Source organism: Dendrobates tinctorius, unplaced genomic scaffold, assembly GCF_039654945.1.
Source record: "Dendrobates tinctorius isolate UK_male_01 unplaced genomic scaffold, ASM3965494v1 ptg000022l, whole genome shotgun sequence".
NCBI lineage: Eukaryota > Metazoa > Chordata > Amphibia > Anura > Dendrobatidae > Dendrobates > Dendrobates tinctorius.
This window is the reverse complement of record NW_027361690.1, coordinates 11,106,567-11,115,553: the sequence shown is the minus strand read 5'-3', so window position 1 is coordinate 11,115,553 and position 8,987 is coordinate 11,106,567.

Here is an 8,987-nt window from a genome sequence, read left to right as displayed (position 1 = left end):
AATAGGGACCTGTGGAAGACGATAGATATTTTGAAGGAGGTGGGCAACTGTAATCTGTATGCCACCGGGTTGATCACCTCCTACAATCTTGTATGGGCCAATAAATTTTGGGCCCAACTTCATAGAGGGTATTTTAAGTTTGATGTTACGGGTGGACAACCAGACTTTTTCCCCCACTGTCAACGCCGGAACCATCCCCCTCCTCCTGTCTGCAAAATGTTTGAACTTCTTCTGGGCTTTGGAGATGCTCCCCTGTACCTCCTTCCAGAGGGTTTTTAATTGTTGTACCATCCCCTCGGCACCAGGGCAATCCGAATCCATACGAGAAAATTTCCCAAACTGGGGAACAAACCCATAATTGACCAGAAAGGGAGACTTTCCGGTAGACTGATTAAGCCGACAGTTGAATGCAAATTCTGCCATGGGTAATACCTCACACCAGTCTTCCTGTCTGGAGGAGGCCAGGCATCTCAGAATCTGCTCTATTGACTGGTTGGTGCGTTCCGTTTGTCCGTTGGATTCCGGGTGATAGGCAGAGGAGAATGACAACGTGACCCCCAACTTCATACAAAACGCTCTCCAAAACCTGGCCACAAATTGCACACCCCTGTCCGACACCACATTCGCAGGCACTCAATGCAGTCGAGCAATGTGCTGTATAAACAAGCGGGCCAAGGTTTCAGCGGATGGTAATGCAGGTAATGGCACAAAGTGGGCTTGCTTAGAAAATCTATCAACCACTACCCATACCACTGAGTTGCCCATGGAAGGTGGAAGGGTAGTGATAAAGTACATGGACTGGTGTGTCCATGGTTTATCCGGAATTGGCAAAGGCACCAATTCCCCGGCCGGCCGGACCTGAGAGCTTTTAGAGCGCGCGCACACCCCACAAGTATTCACAAACCTTTTTATATCAGTACCCATAGAGGGCCACCAAAAACCCCTAGCTACTGCCCCCCGGGTAGCTGCAATACCAGGGTGTGCACTTAACACAGAGTCATGAAATTCTTGAAGGAGTGTGGGACAGAATTGTTCAGGTACAAACAATTTACTTGGGGGTTTATTCCTGGGAGCTTGTGCTTGTGCTTCCAGAATCTCTCTGTAATGATCAACGTGTGACTGGACACAGCGCCTCCAGCAGGGCGAATTTATGACACACGTGACCCTGGATACAGCGCCTCCAGCGGGGCGAATTTAAATAATACCGGAACGTGCAGCCGGATACACCGCCTCCAGCTGGCGAATTTAAAAAGTACACGTAAAACTGGATACCCCGCCTCCAGCTGGCGAATTTAAATAATAAGGGGAAACACAGGAACAATTACAGTGGTGGGCCCTGTAATAGGAAATAGGGAAGTGGAGACCTCCTAAGCTCCCCTGAGGAAGCGTCCCTGCACTCCTTACGTTCCCTAAACAGGCTCCGCACCTGTCGCCGCACGCGAACCTTATGCCCTGACTCGCCCTGAACCTAGTCCCTCGCTAGGGCATTGGCCGGTGCGGAAACTAATCCCACCACTGCACTAGATCACACATAAGGAAAGTCACAAACAGGGGAAATAGAAAACTTAGCTCTCTCTGTGCAAATGCTCCAGCACAGAGTCCAGCAACCGACTGCAGCCTTCCTCCTGAATAGCTGCCACCAAGTTCAGTAAGCGCTGCAAAGAACTCCCTTCGGTGACTCCTTCCACATCAGAACACAGATTGAGCTGAGCAATCTCTCCAGCTCCTTCCACCACCAAGGTTGGTTGCAAATGAACAACTATCACCAACAATGATTGAATACCCTGAGACTAATTTATAGAGCCTCACACCTGAATTATAATTATGTGCGCATTAAACCTAAAGTGCGATACCACTAACCACCACCGGGCAACTTAGAATGAAAGACACCACGTGTGATAATTCCAATGGCCACCGGGGGCAATCACGTCACACATTGCACTTGACAAAGTAAAAAAAATTCACTTTGTCCAATTTAAAACTGTCAGATCATGACACTCTCTCTGTAACTCAGAGGAGATTTCGGCTATAACCACTCCCGGTTGAAGAATGGAGGAAGGAGGTTCTGGAGGGGACACAGAATCAAAACTTCGGGAAAAGGCATCAGCCTTTATATTTTTAAACCCTGGTCGGAACGTTATGGTAGAATGAAATCGAGAAAAAAAAAAAAAGTGGCCACCGAGCCTGTCTGGGGGTCAATCTCTTAGCAGACTCGATATAGGCCAGGTTTTTATGATCAGTGATGACCGTAATGAGATGAGCGGCCCCCTCCAAAAAATGCCTCCATTCTTCGAAGTCCAATTTAACTGCTATCAATTCCCTGTTACCGACATCATAGTTTCTCTCGGCCGAAGAGAACTTCTTAGAGAAAAAGGCACAGGGTTTGAAGTTAGTCAGGGTAGAGGGGCCCTGTGACAATACTGCCCCCACCTCCGAAGCGTCGACCTCGACGATAAAAGGTCTTGACGAATCGGGTTGTACCAACACAGGGGCTGTAGTAAAACATTTCTTTAATGCCAGGAAGGAATTTTTTGCGGCCACGGACAAATTTTTTACATCTGCCCCTTTAAGAGTGAGGTCCGTCAAGGGTTTTACCACCTGCGAGAACCCTTTAATGAACTTCCTATAATAATTAGCGAAGCCCAGAAATCGCTGCAACCCCTTCAGGTCATGAGGCTGCACCCAATATGTAATGGCCTGAACCTTCCCGCGATCCATGCGGAATCCCTCCCCGGATACAATTACACCCAGAAAAGACAGTTCTTGCATAAGAAATGAGCACTTCTCCAGCTTAGCATACAAATTGTTCTCCTGGAGTCTCATAAGCACCGTACGCAGATGATGCAAGTGTGACTGACTGTCCTCAGAGTAAATCAAAATGTCATCCAGGTAAATGACTACGTAACATCCAATCAAGTCAGAAAAAACAACATTAATAAAATTCTGAAAAACCGCAGGAGCGTTAGTGAGGCCAAAGGGCATAACCAGGTTTTCAAACAGCCCCTCAGTTGTCAGGAAGGCTGTTTTCCATTCGTCCCCCTCCCGAATCCTTATAAGGTTATAAGCCCCTCGTAGATCAAGCTTAGAAAACCATTTGGCCCCCGTGAGTTGATTGCATAGATCAGGAATCAACGGGAGAGGGTACGTGTTCTTAACAGTAATTTTGTTCAGTTCTCAAAAGTCGAGGCACGGTCGCAACCCACCATCTTTCTTCTTTACAAAGAAAAACCCCGCTGCCACGGGTGAGACCGAGGGCCGAATATGCCCCTTGCGAAGGCTTTCTTTAATGTACTCTTTCATAGCTTGGTGCTCAGGCCAGGACAAATTAAACAAACAAGCCTTGGGTAATTTTGCTCCAGGTACTAAATCGATAGCACAATCATATGGTCTATTGTTGTGAGTTCATTTTCCCCTTCGTCACTGAGGTCATGTGAACTCCCTATTCTGGTAAAGGAAGGTAATGAGCCTGATTATCAGGCACCTGAGCCTAATGAGGATGACTGGCTGAGTGGAGTCACGGACTGGATATAAGGCTGCCGACGCCCTTCTGCCCTGCGGGTAAGTTCTCTGTGGACTTCTAGGACACCCGTCTGATTCCTGCTCCTCTAAAGCTAAGTTTTCTGTTTTGCCTGTTAGCATTTTTGTTTTGTTTTTTGTTTTCCTTGCTTTTCTGTATTCTGCCATTCCCTGCTGGGGTGAGCTGAATCTCCTTTTGCCTGTAGCTCTGTCTTCAGAATATTCCTGAGTACTGACATAGCTTTTTTGAAGCCTAGCGTCTTCAGGGCCTTTTTCACTGTCAGTCTGTTGGCTCTTATTTTCATAGGGTTTTTCACGGATTGCAGACAGCAGCCTTCCTGTCCTTGTCTTTGCTCAGTCTATCTTTCTGTCTGTGTTAGTATTTTCATCTTGCTTCACCGTCATTATATGTTGGGGGCTGCCTATTGCTTTGGGGTCTGCTCTGGGGCAGTTTAGATTTCCCCTTTCTTTCTTTAGGCCTATTTAATTCTCCGGCTGTGATCGAGGGGTCTAGGGCATCGTAGGAACCCCCCACGGCTACTGCTAGTTGTGTTGATAGGTTCAGGGGTCTGCAATCCGATAGCTGCCAACTTCTCTGGTTTTCTGGACTTAGCTAGCATTTCTGTTTTTGCCTCCTACGGTGACTCAATCATAACAGTCTATGTGGTGGGAGCGCCTCAGCCTTGCTTTCGGAAAACACATCTTTAAAGTCTCTCAGGTACTCCGGAATACCCTCCAGACCGACAGATACGGATTTTATCGGATTGACAAAAGGAACCGGGTTACAACACAGACCAGTATCATTACATCCCCATCGGGTGATCTCCCCCTTCACCCAATCAATAAGAGGATTGTGACGTTGCAACCAGGGCATTCCCAATACCAGTCCTGCAGGCAGATTATTCATAATGAAACAACTTAAATTTTCCACATGAGTGGAACCCACTTTCATAGAAAAAACTTCAGACGTAAGACAAATTCCATCCCGGGTAAGAGGGGATGAATCCACAGCCACAATTTTAACAGGGTCTTTTAACCTAACTGTCCCTATCTTATTAAGAGTCACAACTTGGGCATCAGATTAATGGAGGAACCACAGTCAACAAAGGCGGTGGTCATAACAGGACCGCCAGCAATTTCCAATTCCACCTGGAGCACCATTTTTGTACGTGAGAAAAAATGTACCTGGGAGTCTGGACAACCTCCTCGATTGTTACCCAGACTCAGTCGTTTCTCTGATGGTTTCTCTGAAGAAGGGCAGGAGGGGCAAATCCTTTTCCAATGTCCAGAGGCTCCACAGTAAAAGCATAGTAGATTGTCTCTATGGTGCCTTCTCTCTTTCTCCTTAACCGAGACTGACCCAACCTTCATGGGCTCAGATACAGGTGCAGAGTCACACAATTTGGGGTACAAGGGAGACTCTTGTTGCATCATTCCTCTAGCACGGAGTCTCCGGTCCATACGGACCGCCTGCATCATGGCGTCCTCCAGGGTATCAGGAGGCGGATGTAATGCCAAAGCGTCCTGCAGACGGTCAGAAAGGCCCCTGCGAAACAACCCCCTCAGGGCGGTGTCATTCCAGGATACCTCGGTGGTCCAACGTCTAAACTCTGAGCAGAACCATTCAGCAGAGTGTCTCCCCTGTGTCACACTCATCACCATATCCTCAGCCAGATGCACTCTATCAGGCTCGTCATAGATGTGCCCCAGAGCCTCAAAGAACAAGTTCACTGGCATACGTTCAGGAGCAGAGGAAGACAGAGAGAAAGCCCATGCTTGCGGAGCCCCCAGAAGTAGGGAAATAATGACCCCCACCCTCGAACTCATTCCCGGAGGAGCGGGGCCTTAGAGAAAAAAAAAGCTTGCATCCTTCTCTGAAAGACCTGAACTCCTGAGAAAGGGTCGGGCAATTTGACCGGAGATTCAGGGGATGCTAATGACACATCTCTACCCCCAGAACTAGAAGCCCCTGCATCGACAGTCCCATGCACAGTAACCAACTGTTGCTGGGTATGGGCCATCGTGCGCTGTTCCACATTGAGTTTATGGAATATTTGGGTAAGGTGCTTGACCTGATCAGCCAAAGCTTGTATGGGATCCATGAGGATAACACACACCTTTTTTTTTTCTCTTCAGAGGAAAAAAAAACTGAAACGGTCAGTTATAATGTCAGGAACACCGCACTGCACTTGCTCACTGAGCCAGTGCACGTGTCCTGAGTACAAAGACTGTGCACAAAGATACCTGCGGAGCGGGCAGCAGTGGTGACAATGCATGCTCCAGGACCTGAAGCACGTGACTGCTGGGGGCATGGCCTAAGCTCCACAGAGCTAGGAGCTGCAGGGAAACTCCTAGAAAGGTAACTACAGGACAATGTTACCAATGGGCATAGACAGAGACAGAAACCAGATCAAGCCGAGGTCAAAGCACGAGATAGCAATACAGTACCAAAGGATTAGACAGAATGGATAGTCAGGACGTAGCAATAGATCAGAAAACCAGAATGGGCATTAGACGGTACAATAGGGGTAAACTGTAACGGAGTAACGATAGCCAAGCCAGGAGGTCAGAACCAGAAAAGACACTAGTACAAAAATGAGAGACGGAATACAGAGTGAAGGAACAAGCCGGGTCATACACGGGAAGCAAAACAAACAACGCAGAGTACACGCACACCAGGGGTCAGACACACCAAAACAGCAGTATAACTGACAGAGAATGCTAGTTTGGAGTGAGTATAAATACCCCTCCCAGATCCAAAGAGAGGCCGGCAAAAGTTAACCCTGTGAGAACAGGACATTAACCATGTCCTAACCATGACACTCTGGTGCTTGTGATTCCTTCTGCTTGTCAGGTCTTGGTTCTCAGCTCTGCTCCAGTCAGCTCAAGCTAAGTTTTTCTGCTAATGTTCACACTTGATTTTGTTGTTCTATTCAGTTTTTTGTGTGGTCAGCCAGCCCCGGCTGGGGCTGTGCTGAATTTCCACTCTTATTTATCTATATTTGCAAATTTGCTTTTTGTCCCTTATTAGATTGGCCTCTTTTTGCTCTGTCTCAGAATATTTCAGAGTGCTGATATAGAGTGGGAGAAGTCTAGTGACTTCAGGGTTAATTTTGTTATCAGAAGTGTTGGACATTATTTTGTAGGGTTTGGGGCAGATTGCAGTGTCTTTCCTTTCCTTTCTAGTTAGTTTGGGCCCCATCGTTTGCTCAGCCTATTTTCCTGCCTGTGTTTGTGTTTTCATCTTGTTTCACCGTCAATACATGTGTGGGGGCTGTCTATTCCTTTGGGGTCTGCTCCGGGGCAGTTAGTTTCCCCTTTTCTTGCTTTAGGCTTAGTCCTCCAGCCATGACGAGGCATCTAGGTTCATCGTAGGTACGCTCCACGGCTGCTGCTAGTTGCGTGGTTAGGATTAGGGATCTGCAATCTGCATAGTTACCAACCTTTCTGGTTTTTCTGGGGCTTAGCTTGTTTAGGTTTTTTCCTCCTCGGTGACCCATTCATAACAGAATCACCAGCCATACCGCAGATTCTAGGGTACTCAAAAGCAGGAAAAAGTTGTAAAAAAAAAAACAATTTTTTCCTCTTTTTCTCTGGGGCCGTAATCTCCCTAATGGAGATTAAGCAACTGTCTGATCGTGTGGAGCAACTTGCTGCTGAAGTGCAGGGAATTTCCACCTACCCCATTCAGTTACATGCTGCTGAACCTAAGATCCCTACTCCTGATGTGTTTTCTGGGGATCGGTCTAAATTTCTGAATTTTAAGAATAATTGTAAATTATTTCTTGCCTTGAAGCCTAACTCATCGGGGAGCTCTGCGCAGCAGGTTAAAATGGTCATCTCCTTGCTGCGCGGCGATCCCCAGGATTGGGCTTTTTCTCTGACACCTGAAAATCCTATTCTGACTAATGTGGAAGCATTTTTTCAAGCCTTGGGGTTGTTGTATGATGAACCTAATGCTATTGATCAAGCTGAGAGAACCCTGTTGGCATTAAACCAGGGTCAGGATTCTGCAGAGTTATACTGTCAAAAATTCCGAAAGTGGGCGGTCCGTACTACATGGAATGATGGTGCCTTGGCAGCTCTCTTTCGGAAGGGTTTATCAGAGACCGTAAAAGATGTGGGATTTCCTGTTCCCTCTGGTCAGGATGATTCTATGTCTTTAGCCATTCAAGTTGATCAGCGTTTACGTGAACGTAAAACTACACGGGAGGCGCTGCCACCTTTTGAACAAACGTCTGAACCTATGCAATGTGATGGGGTTTTATCTAGGGCGCAACGTCAGGAGTTTAGAAGGCGTAATCAGCTGTTTTTTCTGTGGAGACACCTCTCATACTATTTCTGTCTGCCCTAAACGAGAGAAATGTTTTGCACAAACATTTGCTGTGGGCAGTGTACAACCCAAGTTCCTTTTGGCAATTACTCTGATCTGCTCCTTATCCATGTTTTCCACTAAGGCTTTTGTGGATTCAGGAGCAGCGTTGAATCTGATGGATTTGGACTTTGCTAAACATTGTGGTTTTTCCATGACGCCTCTGCGGATGCCTATTCCTTTGAGGGGTATTGATGCTACTCCTTTGGCGGAGAATAAACCTCAGTTTTGGACCCAGGTGACGATGCGGGTTGCCCCAGACCACCAAGAAAATTGCATGATACTATTGTTCTGGGTTTTCCCTGGTTGCAAACTCATAATCCAGTTTTGGATTGGAAATCTGGGTCTGTGGTGAGTTGGGGTTGTCAGTGTGTTCTTAGGGACGCTCCTGTTTTCTCCACCTCTCCTCAGTCTCATGATATTCCTGATTATCTAGCCGATTTTTCGGATGTATTTAGCGAAAGCAAGTCTGCGTCTTTGCCTCCTCATAGGAGTTATGACTGTGCAATTGAGTTGATGCCTGGGTGTAAATTTCCCAAGGGTCGGCTTTTCAACTTATCAGTACCCGAACATGATGCTATGCAATCCTATATTAAGGAGTCATTGGAGAAGGGTCATATTAGACCATCCTCGTCACCTTTAGGAGCTGGTTTTTTTTTTGTGGCCAAAAAAGAGGGTTCATTAAGACCGTGTATTGATTATCGTTCCCTTAACAAGATGACGGTTAAATATCAGTACCCGTTACCTCTGATGTCTGATTTATTCTCCAGAGTTAAGAGTGCCTGCTGGTTTACTAAGCTTGAACTCAGGGGGGTGTATAATCTTATTCGCATCAAGCACGGGGATGAATGGAAGATGGCGTTTAATACTCCGGAGGGACATTGAGTACCTGGTGATGCCTTTTGGGATCACTAATGCCCCTTCTGTCTTCCAGTCCTTTATGAACGATATTTTCCGTGACTTTGTGGATAAGTTTTTGATCATCTATCTGGATGATATTTTGATCTTTTTTAGTGATTGGGATTCTCATGTGGAACACGTCCGGACTGTGTTCCGGATTTTGAGGGAGAATTCCCTGTTTGTTAAGGGATCGAAATGC